This window comes from Alexandromys fortis, unplaced genomic scaffold, assembly GCF_014885135.2.
Source record: "Alexandromys fortis isolate MF-2015 unplaced genomic scaffold, M_Fortis_MF-2015_v1.1 scaffold_48, whole genome shotgun sequence".
NCBI lineage: Eukaryota > Metazoa > Chordata > Mammalia > Rodentia > Cricetidae > Alexandromys > Alexandromys fortis.
This window is the reverse complement of record NW_026067947.1, coordinates 11,920,112-11,940,481: the sequence shown is the minus strand read 5'-3', so window position 1 is coordinate 11,940,481 and position 20,370 is coordinate 11,920,112. Positions and strand designations below refer to the sequence as shown.

Sequence of the window (20,370 nt, the reverse complement as noted above, 5' to 3'; positions counted from 1 at the left end):
GGAGAATTGTTTTTTCCCCTTTATGGATAATCCTATTCAGTTTTTCCCTACTGAAGAATTTCTCATTTTCTATCTTAGCCATATAACACTTTTGTTCAGTCAGAAGAAAGGTTAAGCGTCTTCTTTCTTACCCATATGCTTATTAAGTAGACAAGATAATTGAACAAGTAACCTTTTGCCATGGTTTACATTTTTCGGGAAAACAGAGGCCAGTACACCCACCACAGTTAATGATCTTCAACTGGGCAGTCTGCCAAAGGTCCCAATTTAAAAAAAAAAAAAAAAAAAAAAACAACCTAAGGATCCTTAGGGCAGATTCTTCCCCAGGGAAATCGGCAGTGGTTCCCGTTTTACACAAGATTTGAGCAGACAAATAGCTTCCAGGTCTGGCTAGCTGGAAACTTCTGGGTCTCCCCTGGTCTGCCTTTAATGGCAGGGGGTAAGTACAGAGGACCAGAGACCCTGAAGCAATTATCAGTTGTGTCCTGAAAGAAAAAACCCAGGCCAGCACAGTCAAAAAACAGGCTTCTGGAGCTGGAGGGGAGAGGTGGGAAGTGGGCCTGGCAACAATCTTCAGGAAGACTTCCTGTTGTTTAGAAGCAGGGTGGGAGGCCCTTCTTTATCTGATTGTGGGCCATTTGTGCCTGCAGGTTTCTACCAGCTGCACTCCCAGTATCCCTCACACACAATGACCAGGGTCACTATGAGAAAAAAAGAGCAGGTACCGACCTGCTATAGAACTCTTTCATAACTGTGCAACTTTCAGTACTACAAGGACACCCGGGGCTCCGTGCCAACAGTTCTACAAAACAGGCTTACTAGTCAGCCTAAGACTCCAGCCCAGCTCTCTACACATAAGCTATTCCTGTTATCTTAGCACCATTTCTCAGTCTCTGTAGACCTCTGTCCATAGCTGTCCACTGCAAATCTACTTCATAGGAAAAGGATGAGACCATGCATGCAAAGTGTCTGCAACAGCAGCTGACATGTTTTCAGCGTTCACTGCTAGCTATTTTTATTAGTCTGTAGGTAAGAGGTAAAGAATAATTCGGAATAATGGAACAGGTCCTCTGCATAAAAAGTCAGCAAGGCATTGAAACAAATGACCGCCTGTAAGACCCATGATGTTGTATTTCACTTTAGGGAAAGATAAATTAGCTTCTCTAATTCCCCTATCAGAAAAAAAGCTCAACAATACAAAACAACTCTCAGTTCCTAATCATGCAGCATGCGGGCCTTTCTGAAGACAGAGAACTGCAGACTGTGCAAGGCACAAACCATTGGCTGAGCATGTTCATTGCTAGAATCCAGCAAAATACTTGTCTAGAGGGTCTCAGCTCCTGGTGTAACACGCTGTCCTGCTAGAAAAATTACTGTCATCCCCACAGTGAGGCAGATGCCTCCCAAAACTTTTCTTTCTTGTCTGTCTACTCAAGTATCAATGGCCTCTAAATCTGTGACTGCACTGTAACCTCTTCTGCACAGAGGTTTACCATTCTCCTTCCACCCCAACATGGTATGGTCTCAAGAGCTCTGGAAGACAGGCAGAAGGCTCCAGGCTCAAAACACCTGCACTGAACCCCAGATCTGCCGTTTACTCAGTGTAGGAATTCAGACCTTCCCTAAGCCTGGCTGTCCCCAGCTAAATTCTAGGTCATCCTGAGGCTCGGGCACATAACTTTGATAATCACGAGCAAAGCCCCATGCCATCTCCATGACCTACAAGTGCCAACGCCCACCACCCTGACTGACTGCTGGCTGAGGTACCTGTCAGAACAGGATTCTCCTAGAGAATCTGGGTCAGAGCAGAGGGAGTAAGCTGGGATGTGCCTGTACACTGGGGCCACTGCGGCTAGATGAGGCTCCCACTACCCACTGTCTGAGTTTCTCATTGACTAAGCAATGGGTAAAGAGAAGGTGATATTTGACTCCACTCCTAAGGAAGGAGCAAGTATAAACACATGAACACAGAGATCTGTTCTCAGAACAGATGCCAGAGAGGACGGCACACACTGTCCATGTTGTTCTCTTTTTCCCGGACACTTTTCCTGGGTCTTCTTATGTGCTCTGCTGGCTTCTTTACATAACTGGGATTTCCACATCTGTATTGCTGGCAACAGCCTCTAGGGTTCTGCTCCTGGCTGCTCACAGCATCTTCCAAAGCTTATGAAGCTGCCCGCCTAGCCCACCCCTTCTCCTCCACACAGCTGAGCATTACCTCCAGCCAGGTGACACAGTGACACTATGACTCCCTGGTCTCCTCTCATACCTCCCACAGCTCTGGCTCTAGTGAAAACCAGCCCTTCAGATCTCAATTCAATTGTTATTCCTACCAGGCCATCACAGGACAGGGACAAACGCTTTGGAAACTTGTACAGACTCTGTCCCTGAGCTCTCTCCTCCTCAGCCTGCATCTCTGTTACAAGTTCACAATTATCTGTGAGATGCATGTCTGACACCCTTGAGGGACAGGGAATTCTGGAGCTCTGCTTTGTGCACAACCGCAGCTCCAACACTAATGCTTTGCAGAAAATGTTTGTCAAATAAAAGACTGAAGAGGTTGAGTTGAACATGATGTCTCAATGCTAAACTTCAACATCACCAAACCCTTCAGTTCTTTTAACCTCCCCTCACTTTCACCAGCGTCTCAGCCAGTATCATTTCTTTTCCCATGTCCTTTGTGTGTGTGCCTGTGACAAGCATGTGTGTACACATGTTTGCATATGTGGGGCACACATGAATGTATGTGCACATCCATAGGGGGCGGAAGTTGATGTTGGGAAATATCCTCAGTCTCGGGATCTTTCACTCAAACTCAGGAGTCACTCAAACTCGGAGCTCTCTGATATGTCTAGTCTCACTGGCTGTCTTGCTCCAGAGATCTGCTGTCTCTATCATTCAAAGCTGAAATTACAGGCAGGTTGTATGTGGAATCCGGCCTGTAGTCTCTACCTTATCATGGCAATCCCTTTAACCATTGAGTCATCTTCCTAGTCCCAAATGTTACTTTTTAATTCATCTTTTTTATTTAAATGTATGCATGTGTAACTGCTTACCCATATGTGCGCTACATTCATGTAGTACTTTCAGAGACCAAAAAAAGAGGCAACGAATCTTCTAGAACTGAGTTACTGGCAGTTGTGAACTACCATATTGGTGCTGGAACTGAAACTGAGTCTTCCACAGGAGCAGCAAGTGATCTAACCACAGAGCCATCCTGCCAACCCCAAGTTTCGTTTCTTAACTAGACTCTTGAAAGGGTCTAGCCTTCTGACATTTCAGCGTACAGTTGGCAGCTCTAAATTTCACACTCAAAACGGCACAATTGAGTTATATCAAAATCAAAACTGAAAAACATACCATGTTTTAAGAAAATTTATGATTTTGTGTTATCTTGAGGCAACATGTAGGGTGTGGGTTCAACTCACCTGGAAGTCTTATTTTTGTAAAGCCATGGGTTTCCCCTTAATCTATTCTGAACACAGACCACATAATCATTTAGAAACATCAACCAGATCATTCTTACAACTTTGCAAAAATCAGAAACAGGTGCAGTGCACACACCTGTGGTCCCAGCTCTTCGTGAGGCTGAAGCAGGAGGGTCACTGGACACAGTAAGGACAGGGTGTATAACAGAGACCCCATGACCCCATTTCAAAAGAAAAAAAAAATGAAATACCCAAAATCTCTTCCAGTCCTGTCTGCCCTCCCTTCCACCATCAACATGACAGCCGGGGTGAATATTTCCTAGGCTCCCCATAGTTCTTACGGCCTGTGACACTCCCCGGCCACACACACTACTTGTATGGCTGACCCCCACACCTTTGCAGCCCCGCTACCACATCTAAGAAGCTCTACTCGCTCCCAAAACGGGAGTTATTTATACGCATCCACTCGTCCCTCCAGCGCAACCCTGTCATCTCCTGGACCTTCTGTCATTGTCAACCCATCGCCTGCCTGCTCTCTTAATTTGTTTCCCCCACACTGCAAACCCACGAGGGAAGGACCGCTGTTGTCTCACACTCACTGTAATCCAGTACCTGGGACATGACAAACATGTCCCAAACTGGGAATCCATGTCACCACGGTGCCATTTTATCTTGACCTCCACCCCACATGTCAGAAATGGCATATGAACGCTGACAAGCGTGTACGCTTAGAAACATACTCAGACTGCTTGTGTGCACTCTGGCTGTGAGCCCTTAAACACCGGGGCCAGCTTCTCTGAACCTCGCACCCTTACATGTTAAAGACAGTGGAAGGAGGGAGTAATTTTTGCATCTCTTGGTTTTATTACATGCATAAACCAATAAACAATCCGCAAAAACGGCTCAAACATAATCCCGGCTCTCAGTGTTCATTTCTGCATCTTTGAACAAGATTAAAACAAACACTACCTCCAGTTACTTCAGCATGTTCCTTCACCTCTGCCCTCACCTTGTGAGTCCTTTACTTGAAATACATTTCTTACTTGGTTGATACTGCTAAGAAAAAGGCTGGAAAAAAACAGGCCCAGAGATATTTAAATCCTCTGCAAGCCCATGGGGCGCCTGTTGCCAGTATAGCACGTCTCAGGTACCCGAATTCACACCACCCAGAGAGTCAACCCACAACTCCACTCCCTCTCTCCCTCTTCCCACATCAAACCAGAGGCCCTGCTGGGAAGGGGGGATGGTAGAGATCTCTTCAAAGGGCTGATAATTTAATTATTTAAAACCTCTCCCACTTTGCTGTAAAAACAGGCTGAAGCTGAGCCTGACTGAAAGAGAACGATGTTCATTTCCTTTTAAACAGCTCCAGATAGGTTTTACATTTCGTTTTCTAAAAGCTCTGATTATGGGGAAGAAAAAAAAAACTCATTTATTATCATTTTCCCATCCATTATATCTCCTGCACGCACTTAAATAATAGCACTTATATTCTTTTTCCTTAAAAAAAATTATTTTAACTTTCGCCTACACACAACTCAGAATTTAAAAGTTAGCAACTCCTCAAGCTGAGTCTAAATTAGAACACATTTATTAACCAAGGAGAAGTCACCAGAATACCACAGCTGTCATTTGTCACAAGCTCCTTACAAGTGGACGGGCTGCTCGAAGAAAACAGAAAGCAGCTCAGCACCGGTCGGTGGACCTCGAACTACAGGTTCAAGCCTGGGCTTCAGCATGAGGGTCAGGCCAGCCTAGGCTATACAGTGAGTTCTCGATCTGCCTAGACCAGAGAGCAAGGACTACTTTCAAAACAAGATAAATCCACATATTTGCACACTTGTGCCAAGAATAACACACATTTTCTGTGCTAAGATGAAGACGCCCGGCTATTGGAGCTGAACAGTTAGTTGCCTTTCAATAACTGGGAAAGACACAAAGTCCACTGACAACTGGACCATCAGCTGGGCCTTTAGCAGCCTCCCCAGCACACCATCCATTTCCTGGTGATCAAGCCCCCCACAGATGCTTTGATACCCAACACCTTCACAGTGACACAAGTGCATGCCACCAGCACAGGGGTACACAAAGTACTCCCCAGACGTCTAAACAGGAACCTCTCAAACACGTTCTCAAATACCTTCGCAAACACTTCCATAGCCCAGTGTATTATCAACAACATTCACCTTGCCCCTTGTAACTGCAAATGCAGCAGAGCCTGTCAACAATAAGACCTCAAGTCAATAGAATTTCCACTGGACTTCTTTTTTCCAGTTCCGGGGACAGAACTCTGTGCCCCCGGCATGCTGGGCAAGCATCCTACCAAGGAGCTACACTTTCAGCCAAGACAATCGAATTTTCATAGTAGAATACTACGTAGCCAAAGCTGCAGGAAGAGCCCAGCAGAGACTGTGGAGTAGCTGCTGTTAAGGAAGATACGTTTCCTTCACGCTGCTCTTCTCAGTCACCAAAGCACCCTACCCACTGCACAGCTTCCAGGCCGTTTGCTATGTTGCTCCTTAGAAACTCAACAGAGAAAAGCACTACTCCCAAGTTCTCAGAGCAATTCTGTTTCGCTAAGACTGCTGAAATGCATGGCCATGCATCTCTTCCTGAACAGGAAGAGATGATACATAGTCTCTAGACTGAGGGATGTTGGGTTGCCTCCTGCCACCATAGGCCTTCAGCACCTCCCAATTTCAGAAGCTCCCTGTCATACCCAACATCTCAAATGACTCATCTATCCTGTGTAGCAGTAGCCCAAATGAAGTCCCCAAGGCCCTTTCAGTTAAGATTCAAAGACAAAATTAAATTGTCAACTCCATGAGGGCATTTGTTTGTCTCTTTGCCCAGTCTCTTGTGTGTACATTAGCGTTATTCAGAGACTGCAAGACATGACATCACAGCAGACAGGAGGCCAGTAAGATGTTTGTGTGCTATGTGCATCTCTCATTCAGCCAGGCCTTAAAATGATCCACAACACTACCCAACAATGCCACTTCTCCTTTAAAAAAAAAAATATATATATATATATATATATATATATATATATAGTTTTTGAGACAGGGTCTCAATACACAAACCTGACTGGACTCAAACTTCCTAAGTAGACCACACTTGCCTCAAGCTCCACAGTGATCTACAGTGCTGGGATTATCACACCCTGCCATCTTGCTAAATTTTGCTTTGTCCTATTCTAGAGGCCATTATCATTTTCTCATTTGAGAAAAAAAAAACTTACTATGCTCATGTGTAATATCTAAAAATGTTTATAATATGATAAATATAAGCAAACATATCTCATATCAGTGTTAGTTTCTGGAGTTTCGTTTGTTTGTTTTTAGCTGTTTTTAAGCTTGTAAAGAATCTCTGGGACTCAAGAATTTGAAAACAAGACTAAGTTAGACTTCTTTTTGAAATTTGATCTGACTCAACCCACAAAGACACTGAAAGATGGGTTAAAAACTTAACAAGGACCCTGTCCTAAAGACATACATTATAACCCTGTCCTAACATTCAACACACATTAGGACCCTGTCCTAAAGACACACATTCAAGTTCCGGCGGACAATAAACAAATGGGATGGATGAAAACAAGACGAACAGGGTCAGTATAAACACATGCAAAAGAATCAAAGCCAGCCTAGAGGTGTGTATCAGTGGGAGACCACCAGCCTAGTATTCATAAGACCTTGGATTACACTCCCAACAGAAACCCCCTCAAAAGAGGAGAAATTTAAACTAGATCATACAACTTAGTGGCAGCTTAATTTTGACTGGTCAGAAAAAACAGATGGCACATTTCGACTGAGACCTGCAAGTGAAGAAAGAGGGGAAAGGAGTGGGAATCAGGCAGAAGAACACTGGGGAAGGGGGAAGTCCTGGTACAATGGCACTAAGGACAGGAAAGAGGTCAGCGGGTTCAAAAACAGACCTCAGGCCATAAATTATCCAGCTGTAACAGAGAGAAGCCTGAAGTTGGAGGACTAGAGCCAGCCCTGAGAACACAAACCAGAGTAAAAGCTATGCTTTTTTTTTCCTTTTGGGTGGGGGGGTGGGCGGGCGGGCAGGTGCATGTGCTCTTCCATTGCTCATGCTCCAGTCCCGCTCCTGCCTCTACTCACGGTAACATTGACAGAGTTACTTAGTTACCACAGCCTTGTCTTCTGTAAGGTACCGTACATGAGGCTATGCTGCGGATTAAATGAAAGGAAGAAAAGAGCGTGTTTGCTTAGCACACAGCAAACAGAACAGGGAGACATTCCTGCCCTCCACTGTACTTTCTAAGCCGCTGTTTGCCTACAGACATCTTAGAGTTAGGTGAGGATAAGCGCTTCCAACCAGCAGCTCCAAATGAATGAGTGTGTGAAAGGGACATTGCAAGTTACACACATACAACCATGTCCAGCAGAACATTCTCTGTGCTATTCCTAATAAAACCAAAGGTACCATGCGTGGAGGAGGGGGGAGGATGCTTACAGAGCTCTTACGCGGCACAAAAACAAGGAGTTCTTGCCAAAGTCCTCCAGTGCTGATTCCATTACAGCGCTGTTTAAATGCTGTCTCATTTAAAAATAACTACGTCTAAAAGATTCGGCTAAAGTTAGACAGGTAAAGAGGGGCTTCTGCGTGAAGACGTGTTTAAAGGCATCTAGAATACAAGCAGGTCTCAGAACTGAGGTGGAGGATCCGTTCAAGAAGACACCACGTCACTGTCAGGCCCAGCAGCCTCCAGATGGGAGGGGTTAACAATGGGCAGAGTCAGGCAAGCCATGAGGTCTTTCATAAGGAAGAGAAAGGAATGCCCCAAGAAGGAAGGGTGGCTGGCATGTGATCAATCTCCTGGCCAGAGGCCAAGGAAACTCTGTCCAGAGGAGAAGTCTCCTCACCCGGGGACATATATGGTAATATGGCTGTAAACCCAGGGTAGAGAAAGTCCAACACTTTTATGGTTGGCTCTCCCAAGACAGAGAAAAAGGGTTTCTTTACAACTATCTGTTTCTGTCCCTGGGCTCTCTCAGGGTTAATTTCTGACCTTCCTTCGGGCAAAGACGATGGATGAGATTTGTACTGTGAAAGCTGGATGAGCCTCAGAATATTCTGGAGTTGGACACAGTGCCGTCTCAGCCTCCCCACACATTCACCCAGGCCACTCCTTGTCTTGTCCTATCAGAAACCATCCTAGCGGACACCACAGTCTGTCATCACGTAACTGATTCCGTTATACGAGCCACTGCTCGGGACATAGGAGTCATAAACATATGCTTTCATTTTCAGCCTGTCCCAAAGGAAGTGATCATCTCAGAAGAGCCAAGGCCCTTTTAGACAATCTCAGAAACAGTTACTCGAAATCTGAAGCTCGGAGCAACAGTTAGTTTAAAAGATGTCTCTTAGGGCTGGTGATACATTTCAGTGGTAGAGAGCTTGCCTCATATGCACAAGTCCCTAGGTCCATCTCCAGCAGGCTGCCCTCACAGGTACAACTTCTACAGCAAGTTATTCTTTGAGAAAGGGGCTAGGACCGATATCTGATCGCATGTCCCCGCCAAGACTGTGTTAAGAGAAGGCGGCCACAAGCTCAGAACTGGCCAGTTAAAGTACTGGGGTATTGGTGGTGAACAGCAGCAAGCTAACATTCCTCATTTTACATGTGAGAAAAACCAACCAGTCAATAATGTCTAGCGATTTTGTGGAGGTTGCAGAGCCTACGAGAAGTCAATGGCAGACCACAGGACTTCGGATACCAGGCCCAGCACTTGGGAGAGGAGAGAGAGGGCATTTATTTTGGTAAGAAGTTCAAGCCCCACCATGGGATGGTTTACAAAGTAAAAGCACTTTCTGCCTCTGCCAGGGCTGACAACGTGAGTTAGATCCCGAGGGAAAGAGAACTGATCGCTCCAAGTCATTCTTTGACCTCCATACATGCAACATGGCATGCATGTACACATGTACATGTGCACACATGCACATATGAAACAAATAAATAAATGGGATTTAAACATTTTTTAAAGTGAAAGTCAACCCCAGCCTCTGAAGAAAGCTCTGCTCAACTAGCCTGAACTAGTAAATTAAGTTAAATCACTCTCTTCAGGGAGGTAATTTTCATTGAATCTGGAAATCTACTCTACCACAGGGTTCTTCAACCCTGGCATGACTGACATTTGGAGCAACTCTTCATGATAGAGACATTTTCCTCAGCACCATAGCACTGTGGTTCTCAACCTTCCTAATCCTGTAATCCTTTAATACTGTTCCTTAGGCTGTGTTGAAAACCCTAACAATAGAATAGGATTTTATTACTACTTCATAACTGTAATTTTGCTACTGCTATGAATCATAATACAAACATATGATATGCACCCCCCCCAAAGGAGTTGTGACCCCCAAGTTGAGAACCACTGCCACAGCACACTGGTCATCATCCTGGGCCTCGACATTGGTTACCAACTGGAGCTCACCCCAAAAGCCACAGGTGGGACAAGCAAAAGTGTCTCCTGACAAAGTCAAATGACACCCCTAGTTGAGACGTATCATGACCCCAGGGATAGGTCTGTAGTTTTTTTGTTTTTGTTTTTGGTGGCAGGTTTTTGGCTGGGGAAGAATGGTATGTGTGCATACACGTGCGGAGCCCGGAAGTCAGCCTTAAGTGCTGCTCCTGAGGAGCCCTCCGCCTTGTTCATTTTTTGGTTTGGTTTGATTTTTCGACACAAGGTTTCTCTCTGTAGCCTGGCTGTCCTGGAACTCACTCTGTAAACCTGGCTTGCCTTGAACTCTCAGATCCTTCAGCCTCTGTCTCCCAAGTAATAGGTTGAAAGGTCATATGCCACCACTGCCCGGCTTGTTCTTGTTTTTGGGAGAAGCTCTCACTTTGACCCGTGGTTCTCTGATTAAGAGCTGACCAGTGCTTTCCAGGAATCTCCTGCCTCCCACTTCGCAGCGTTGGGATTACAAGCGTGCACCATCACACTTAGCTTTGTGTGGGGGCTCTGCGGACTGAACTCAGGCAAGCACTTTCCTGACTGAGCTATCTCCCAGCCCCCAGCCCCCAGCCCCAAGCAGGTATTTTTATACCTAATCTACAGAGGAGGAAACAGACACACAGATGTTCCATGTTTTGTTGATATCTAAGGAACAGTGAACAGTGAACAGGAGGTCGCCCAGGAGCCCCCATCCTGTGGTACAGCAGGGTACAACAAGAGCACTAGCAAGTTTGTCTCACTACCCTGCTCTCCGTTCCACTCTCCTAGTCTCATGGCCAGCAATTCCCCAAGCTGTGTGTCCTCTAGAGAGCTATAGTGAGCAAGAGCTCAAACCCCACCAAAAGAGCAGCTTAAGGCATCTCTCCACGTTCTTCACATCTCTCTGCACACCAAAGCGCTTTCCACAGTAGTAAGGCAATTACGAAAGGATTTAATCAGCACGGAGGTACAGAGGGTTGGTTTCGTCTGAGAAAGCACCTGCAACCCTCAAAGGCAAAGTGGGTATGGATTAGTTCATTCAACAAATATGGTTTGTGCACTTTTAATATGCTAGGTACTCTTGACAGATAAGAAAACAAAACACCCCCGCAAAGAAAACAGAGTTTAAGAGACAGAGCTTCAAATGACAGAAGTCTCAAGTAAAAGGGAAAAGAATTTGGGCAAGCTCCTAGGGAAGAGAAGGACTTGACAACATGGAGAGGGTGAAGTACACAGCAGGCGGAATACACAAAGACACGCGCGCGCGCAAGCCAAATAAATGAACTGCCCTAAGTCTTTTCTATTCAGAAACACATATGAGATGCTTTTAAGCTATCTTTACAAAACAAAAATCTTTCCCCAGATTAACGTCCCACCCCAGTGCAAATGAACCAGGACACTTGGAGGCTGGTGTTGTTTTCCTTCGCTCAGGTTTTTCTGATGAGGAACTTTATACCCAGCGGTGCAGATGTCCTGTGATGAGAGAGGTCCTCAAACATCAATTCCCTCAGGTTAAAATGCAGCTGCACTGTTTCTTCATGTGACTACACGACCCCTGGGCGCACATGTAGCTTGTGGTCTCTTTCTGCCTCTAGGTCCAAGGCCATAAAAGTGTTCTCAACTTTCTCTCTCTCTCTCTCTCTCTCTCTCTCTCTCTCTCTCTCTCTCTCTCTCTCTCTCTCTCTCTCTCTCTCTTCTTCCCTCTCCCTCTCAGTCAGAATTCTGCCTGGTGATTCCGTTTACCTGAAACGGAGAAGGCTGCCAGGGGCATGTACGAAGGTGAGCTTCAACAGGTGGGAACTGGCCATGAAACACAGGGACTATAAAAAGGCCATTGCTAACAGGACTGGGCAGGCATCCTTTAGGACAGACTTTCTCAAGCATGGAAGGGTACACATCACCTGAGGGTCTTCCTAAATGTCAGCTGATACAGGTCTAGGCAGGACCCAAGAGGACAATTAACAAGTTCCCAGGTGATCCCCAATGCTGAGCCTTGGACAACATGGACAGAAAAGTGTAAACAGTATTTCTCAAACTTCTGACTGAATCCAACAGCAAGAGAAATACTGAACTTAGCAGCAGTGTCCTCTTGCATGGTCCCTCTCTCTGCACGTATATGGGAGAGGGGTAGGTGCTGCAAGGAACACATGGGTTAATTTTGCTATTGTTTCAGCACTGAGCTGCTTCACACACAATAAGAATAGTCTGCCTCTGCGCTATCCCCACAGCCCAGTTTCAGTACAGGTTATGCCAGCATAATACAAAATTCAAAATGCTCAAAATTCCATAACTTCTTGAATGCTGACATGATACCACAAAAAAAAATTCCACACCAAAAACTATTTCCATGCACAAACCACTGAAGTTTTGCCTGAGAGTATCGTCAGACGATGGGTATAACATGAAGAAAAGGCAAGTGAGCTTCAGGGTTTACAGGAAGGAGCTATTCCCAAGACGCCTCCCATCTACACCACTGCAGTACACTTGGATGGCTTCTCTTCATCCTACTGCACTGCAAAGTTGAGCAAGATCCACAAATTTGACTTCCCTATCTCTAGATGGAGTGCCACTAAAAAGTGTCAATAGCATTTTTGCTTACCCAGGAATACACTGAAAGTCAGACCAAAATTTTTTTTTTTAAAGTTCAGATTATTGGGGCTGGAGAGTTGGCTCAGCGGTTAAGAGCACTGACTGCTCTTCCAGAGGTTCTGAGTTCAATTCCCAGCAACCACATGGTGGCTCACAACCATCTGTAATGAAATCTGATGCCCTCTTCTGGTCTCTGCAGGCAAAACACTGTATATATAATAAATAAACTTAAAAAAAAAAAAGTTCAGATTATTTCCAGGCTCTTTTGAGACATATCAAAATGGACTGTTGATCAAAATGTTGTTATTACAAAACACTCAGGTAAATCAGGTGCAGTGGCACATGTTTTTAATCCTAGCTCTTTCTTGGGAGGCAGAGGCAGGAGAATCTCTGTGAGTTAGAGGCCAGGCTGATCTATATATTGAGTTCTAGAACAGCCACAGCTACATAGTAAGATCCTGTCTTCAAAGAAGGGGGGAGGGGAAGAGAGTCAGGCATTAAGTTTTCATCATTTAAATTTGGTTTTATCACCTAAAGATGAGGACAAGAATGCTCATGCGGTCCTAAGCAAAGGTGTCCATTTCATTTCTCTCTCAAAAGAACAAGAGCTTCCTGACGAAAAGGCTGATTTATGGTGTAAGACAAGAAATAAAAAAGATAAGCCTGGAACATCTTGTCACACACAAAGGAAGAAAACTATGAGAACTTCCATGGTTTTGTCAAAAGCCTCAGGAGCCAACTCTCTGACTGAGATCAATAACTACAAGGCTGAGGATAGTGGTATACAACTACATCGAATCCCTGCACTCAGGAGGCTGAGGCAGGAGGATCACCGAGTTGAGGCCCACCAGGGCTACACAGTAACCTAGTCTATAAATTACAAGAACCTAAGTGGGTTGAAAGGAAGACAAAGAAAAGTAACGCCATGAAGAAAAGCGTACAAAGTATGCTCCAGTCTGCGAGTTCACAGCGGTACTTTTAAAGGATGCCATATGCAGGGATGCCCAACAGTGGCACTAGCCATATTTTAAAATGAAAACATTGTGCCCCTGAAGGCAAAAACAAACAAAAATAAAAAAGAATCTGGCTTGGACGATGCCTCTGTATCTAACTACCAAAATACGACAGACTGTAGGTTGCTGAGTTAGCAGCCACAGTTTCTATGCAATGAATGCCAACAGCACTCCCTCCCCTCAGCACGGTCACATAAGAGCACCCAGTGCTGCAGACTTGTAAGTATTTCGTTATGTACCTACATAAATAATTCAAACCCTAAGGATTCATGATAAATACAGATGCAGTGGAATGTCTAAGATGGGCTTCCAAATAATCAAAGACTAAAGGGGTGGGGAGTGTGTGAGGATGCAGATGGGACAAGATCGGTGTTGAGCTAGCGATGTTGAACGCGGAGTAGGATGAACCAAGTGGGTTCTGTGTATTAAGAAGCTACTGCTGGGGCTGGAGAGATGACTCAGTGGCTAAGAGCAGCTGTGGCTCTCACAGTGCAGTTCTCAGCACCCACACTGTGCAGCTCACAATGTGGCTTGTAACTCCAGATCCATCAAACCCAGTGCAACTTTCCTGGCATTTGCAGGTACCACAATATATAATGTTGGCTTACGCTTGAAATCTATAGTAAAAATTCCCCTTACAAGCAAACAGGGCTGAAGAGATGGCTCAAAAAAAAAAAAAAAAAAAAAACACTTAAGTTTCCAAGTTTGAGGACTTAGGTCAATCTCTAGAATGGACCATATTTAAAAGAAAAAAAAAAAAGCAGGAGAGAGTACCTGTTTTACAGGGTAAGGTTAGTTTACCAAATGAGAAATGCTATAGTTATATACAGCAAGTACTAGGCTTTTCTTCTGTAATAAGATAGCTTTCAAGTGAACAGGGCTTCAACTACCATTTCATTTTCTTCAAAGGTCAAAATACACCAATTGAGAACATTGGATTGTGCAGCAAATGAGGAACTCTGAAGGATGTAGTATTTTTGTACTTAAATAAATTACTTAAATAAAACCCCAATCAGGGGCTGGAGAGATGGTTGCTCCTTTTCAGAGGACTGTGGTTTGGTTCCCAGCACCTGCACGGTGGCACACAGTCCATCTGCAACCCCAGTTCAGAGTATCCAGTGCCTGTTCTGGCCTCCGAGGTCACCAGGCAGGCAGGCAGTGCACTTCTGCAAATGCAGGGAAAACACTCACACACATAAAATTAAAACTTTTTTTTTTTTTAGTGAAATAAAATCCCATCAGTGGGACAGATCTTTGGAAAAAGGAAAATGCAGGTATCTTCATGTTAACAAGAGACTCAACTGTCTGCGTACCAAAGAAAAGGCAGCAAATGGAAGGGGTGCAACTGTGAGTCTTAAATACACAGCTAATTTTTACACATGGCGAAAAGCTTGGGGTCTGACTCTGGGATGGCTGAGACAGACTTATTCTTTTGCTGTGTGACTTGCCTACTGCTTCCTAGCATTTGATGATGAACATGGAACCTTTGCAGTACTACAATCAGGGACTTTAGCAATGCCCCCCGTGAAGGCCTCTCTCCCGAGTTTTCAAGAAGAATCACTAATATGGAGCGTATCTCGCCCAAGACGATGAAAACATACTGCCCAGGATCAGGTCATTCCCCTTCAGTGAAATCTGATGGCCAGCAGGGTGGTGATGGGGCAGAAAGCTGGAGAAAGCCCAGGACCAGCAGATGCTTCTTAGAATTTGCTGAACAGAACAAAGATGGGTCTACTCTTCAGTGAAGGAGACGCCTTTGCTCCTTAAGTGAACCTCAATGCCAGGAAATGTCACATGACAAACCAGTCTGGAAATCTAGGTTTCCCTCATGCCCCCTGGATCAAGTTTCCACCTGGTATGTGGTCCTGCCAGCCCGGCCAGTCTCTTTAGAAAGCACAGTTGAGCTCAGCAAGGCTGAAAACCCCACTGGGGACCCCGTCAGGGTTCAGAAATCCTCAGAACTGCTGGTGTGCAAAATCGGCCTCCACCATTGGACCCTGACTGCCCTCCTACCCGAGGTCCTCCTCTGCTCCTACCTGCAGCCACTCCACCACTGGACCCTGACCGCCCTCCCACCCAAGGTCCTACCTGCTCCCTACCTGCAGCCACTCCACCATTAGACCCCGACCGCCCTTCCACCCAAGGTCCTACCTGCAGCCTCTCCACCACTGGACCCTGACTGTCCTCCCACCCGAGGACCTCCTCTGCTCCTACCTGCAGCCTCTCCAGCCTCCTTGCCCTGCCTCCAGCATGCCCCACCTCCTTCCACCTCAGGACCTTTGCATTTTCTACTCTGGACTTGAGGAGCTCTGCTCAAATGCCACACAATGAAGACCCCTGCCTTAACTGCCAACCACAACACACCCTTCAACACCCCTTGAACTTTTGCTTTTTATTTCTTATTTGGATAATACAGAAATAAAATTTACCAGTATTATCCATTGCCAGAACTTTTTAATTTTTACAAAGAGAAAGTCTGTGTTCATTAATCCAACTTCCCCTTCCTTTAGCCCCTGAGATAGTACCAATCTCCATTCGGACCCTACTATGTGACTACGCTTACGGGACTTCCTACTATGAGAATCATACACTATATGTCTAGTGATGGCTGGCTTCTTTCAGTTAGCATAGTGTTTTATGGTTTCAATACACTGTGAAAAGAGTTTCTTCCTCTTCTGGGCTGAATAATAGCTCACTGAACACATAAGCAGCACTTTGTTTTTCATTCATGTATTAATAGATACTTCGGGGGTTTTGTTTCAGCCTATTGGCTAACATGAGTGAGGCAACTTTCAGCATAAAACAAACTGCATAAGTCATTGCTTTGAATTATTTAGATAACTAAAAATGGAAATTTCAAACTTTATGGTAACACTGTTTCATATTTTCAGGAGCAACCATTCTGTTCTGCTAAGTGCTACCTCTTGCATTCCCACCAACAATACACAAGGGTTTCAATGTCTCCAAATCTGGCCCACGCTTGTTCTCTGTTCATCCTCTCCTTGCTTGATTTTTCCCCAGAGCACTTAGCACCTGCCATACTGTAACACCTACTTCTTTATTTACAGTGACTGCCTCCCACCAGCAATTGAGAAAGACACCCAACATCTACCTCTAGCCTTCACATGTATACACACACACACACACACACACACACACACACACAGACCAAGCAACAACCTCTGAGGAACAGACTTGATTGCTTATTGCTGTACCCTAAGCACCTAGAACACAGTTGTCACCTAGCAGGTACTCATGAAATCCGCTGAATAAGCAACATAGCACACTTGAATCCTAACACTTTTTAAGTCAGACAGAAATTCCATGAGATCATTATTAGCTAAAAAGCCACGTGGATTTTTCAAGTCAGTTCCTTGCACAACATTGAATTAGTCCCAGAGTATCCCCCTACCACCCCCACCTCTGTAGTCATATTCTTGCAGCTAGAAACACTTTGAGGGCGAAGGCAACAGATCTTTTCTGTGACGTTTATCTACTGCTCTTCTAAGCAAGCACTGCACCTCATATTCTTCAAAGAAGGCTGGCAACAGGAACCACGTTGTCTGAATGGATGATAACACCCAAATGACTTTCGTGGAGAGACCAGAGTGATTCATTTGGAACATCAAGAACTTTCCCTGCTTGCTTTAGAAGGAAATCTTGATGGGATTTTTCTGTTCCGATTTGATTTAGTCAAAGAGCAGATTGTACTTTCAATGTACACGCTCACAAGAACACATCAACACAACTGATCGAAATGAAGAAATAATTTTTTTTAAAAAAAAAAGAAAGAAATGAAATAATGAAGAAGAAAAACATTGCTACCAGGCAAATCAGAGCCTACAGGCCAAGTTACCAGCATTCCACATATTGAACTGAAGCAGTTTAAGGTCTCCAATTATTCAGGCAGAGACACACCTGACTCTTTCAACCTGCTCAGATGCCTTGATGTGAACGGTCAAGATACACTTCAAGCAAGAGAAAAGCCTCATGCTGCACACGGACACTAGGGTTTGTTTCGTTTTCCTTCTCCACTATCCTGACTCAAGCTTTCAGCATAATGCTTTCCAAAATTAATTCGGCCCAACATTAAATCCTTCTACAAATATCTACATTCTTTTATGATATCAGTTCCTTCATACATCAGGGTAAGTATGGTCAGTCTATCATTGGTGGGACCTAACTAAGAACTCTCACATTAAGAGCAATGCGTTCACTATTTTCCCTAGGGCCTCGATCTCCCCCAGCACTGCACAAACTTCAGCACAAGCAGTATACATGACTGTCTGGGCTGCATCTCGGTTTCTTTACCCGTACCTAAGGCCTTCTGTGAGCCACAGCTCTATACCTGGCTTACTACATCCTAACAAGGCAGTCTCATAATTTTTAGGCATCAGGTAGAGAAGACTCTGAGGACCAGTTGTCCCTTGTCTGCAATATACTCTGAAGAGTGGACTGCCCCCAATCTTTGGTCAACATTAGACCACAGAAGAACTAACCTTCCCATCTGAAAGCTGCCTGCTCCACCAGTACTCCTGAGGATCTTATCAGCAGGAAACAAAAGCATTATACTACCATAATGAAGTATCTGGCTTTTATTCCCTAATTAGAAAAACCCAAAGATTGTAGCCCAGGGAACAGCTAAATATTTAGGACGTTAAAGAAGTTACCAAGAACCAGCTGCCCACAGCTCCCCAGCCCCTATTAACCTGTTGTTTACTCGGTTCACAAAAATTTCACAAGAAAAAAAAAACCTGCAACAACTATGAGGGTGTGTGTGCCCCTACAGAGGCTATACATTCTAGAAATGGAGCGGGACCATTTTAGGGCAATAAATAAATAAATAAATAAATAAATAAGCCACTGTATTGACAGAGAAATGCTGCCCTCAGCTCCACTTCCAAGAACACATATCAAAACAAGAGAAGCAGTCTGGGTTCCTTGACGTTCAGGTGGCTCCAGTCAAATCCTGGAAGCTCTTGTGTTATTCTTTTAAACTCTAACTTCCCGTTTATGAAGTTCTCATTCTTTCAATTCGCCACTTTCATTTCTTACAGCCCAGCCCCCTGATTACGTGCGCATCCACAACAGAAAAGAACAAAGTGGCAATGTGCGAAGGGGAGGAGTATTTCACTTTTGCTTAAAGACCTCAACAGAGGAAAAGTTCTGCATCGTTTGGAATTTAAATAATCAGCATGCCTCTCCCATAGACCTATTTTACTGCATTTTGTTGTCGTTTGGTGCCTCCCCGCTTCCCCAAACATCAGGCAGCTTCAATTCTGTGCCACCTTCAAAAGTGGTTGGCACTGGATCTTTACTCGGCAAAGATCATGACCAGTTTTGACCACAGTTTCTTTCTCTCGGCTTCTCTACTGCTGCTACAAGAGGACTTGCGGAAAGGCTTAAGACAAATCCCCCTATTGACTTATTGACTCGACTTCCACACTCACCTGACCCAGGTCAGGTACTCTGTAGTCAAAGCTCGCCCAGCCAAGGATGCGAATCCTGCTCCCTTGCAGTCAGCTCCTAAATATTTACAAAGAAAGAAGACTGAGTAGGGAACCCCGCAAGGGTCTATAAGAAATGTTCCCAAATCCGAGTTTCGACCTTTTTGCCTCCGTTTCCTGCAGATCCCCACTCCTCATCTCCCAATTTAGCAGCCAAATCGGCGGGATCTCTTGCCCCCAGATAACAGCAAACCTAGCTTGGTTATTTCCAGTACGTAGCTGACCAGAAAGATCAGGCACGCAGAAACTTCGAATACGCCGGGGGTGGAACTAAGGTAAGTGTTGAGGAGATCCCAAAGCACTTGTTTCCCCGCGTGGAGGAGGCCAAGTATACAAAACCTGCATCCCCATTGGACACGAGTTGGGTCCACACTTCTTCCCTCACCACTCCCCCCGTCCCCCGGTTTTCTTCCGTTTTTAACCCCCCCCGACACACACACACACACACACACACACACACACACACACACACAGGGGCCCCCACGCATGTATTATTCTACCAGCCATGCGGCGCAACAGGACTAGCTACATTTTTAGAAAGATTATTTCCTTGAGCAAACTCATATGACACCCCCTCAACTGCCCCCTTCCCAACAGGAGAAAAAAAAACTATTTCCTGCAACCACTCCAAGAGTTTCCAACTTGGGCGAATGCCATTTCAGTACAGGGAAGGGGGTTGAAGCTGGTCACTAGAGTCGAGGACATTTGGGGTTGTTTAAACCTAAAAAATAAATAAATAAATCAGACCTCCTCCCGAAATTGCTCGCAGGGAAAGAAGCCCAAAAATACACGCCAAGTGCATGCAAAGCCACCAAAAAAAAAAAAAAAAAAAAAACTCCCAGAGATTAGGGCAAAAACTTCTGCGCACGGGAGCCAGTGCCAACTCCCCGCGCCCTCTGCCCGGCCCCAGCAGCTACCTTGGTGACCGGGGAGCCACGCCGGTTTGGGGGAGCAGGACCAGGAGAGGGGTTAGCAGCCGCTGGGCAATCCCATATCCGCGAAGAGGGAGCTCGTTCCGTTAGGATGGGAGAGAAACACCCACACCTCCTCTCGGCGTGCGCTTTCTTTCTCTCCACCCCCTGCCTCCTCCTCCACCACCACCACCACCTCCTCCTCTCCTCCCACCCCAGCAGGCTTGAGGAAACGCTTCAGCAGAACATCCACATGGTTACTGCACTTTGAAGCGGCGCCCGGCTGCTTATATAGGCCGGGAAGCTCCCTGGGCAATGTAGTCCGAGTCCCAGGTCGTGCCGGCGCCTGGGGCTGTGGAAAAGGACTACAAGTCCCAGAAACCCCTAAACACGGGGCTGGGTTCTAAATCGACGCGCGCGCGCGGAGACGGGGGAGGGGCGTCCAGCGGGACCGCCCGGCTGGC

At 45.5% G+C, this 20,370-nt stretch overlaps 1 long non-coding RNA gene across 1 annotated transcript in view; it reads right to left on the bottom strand.

The window, feature by feature from the left end:
* LOC126506104 (uncharacterized) overlaps nt 1-20,143 on the bottom strand; it is a 94,749-nt gene extending 74,606 nt beyond the window's left edge. Inside the window, exons 1-2 of the long non-coding RNA XR_007593109.1 lie at nt 19,913-20,143; nt 18,939-19,014 (exon numbers count right to left, since the gene is read on the bottom strand). This is a non-coding gene — a long non-coding RNA (uncharacterized lncRNA). The remainder of the gene's footprint in view (nt 1-18,938; nt 19,015-19,912) is intronic.
* Between the last annotated feature and the right edge of the window lie 227 nt (nt 20,144-20,370).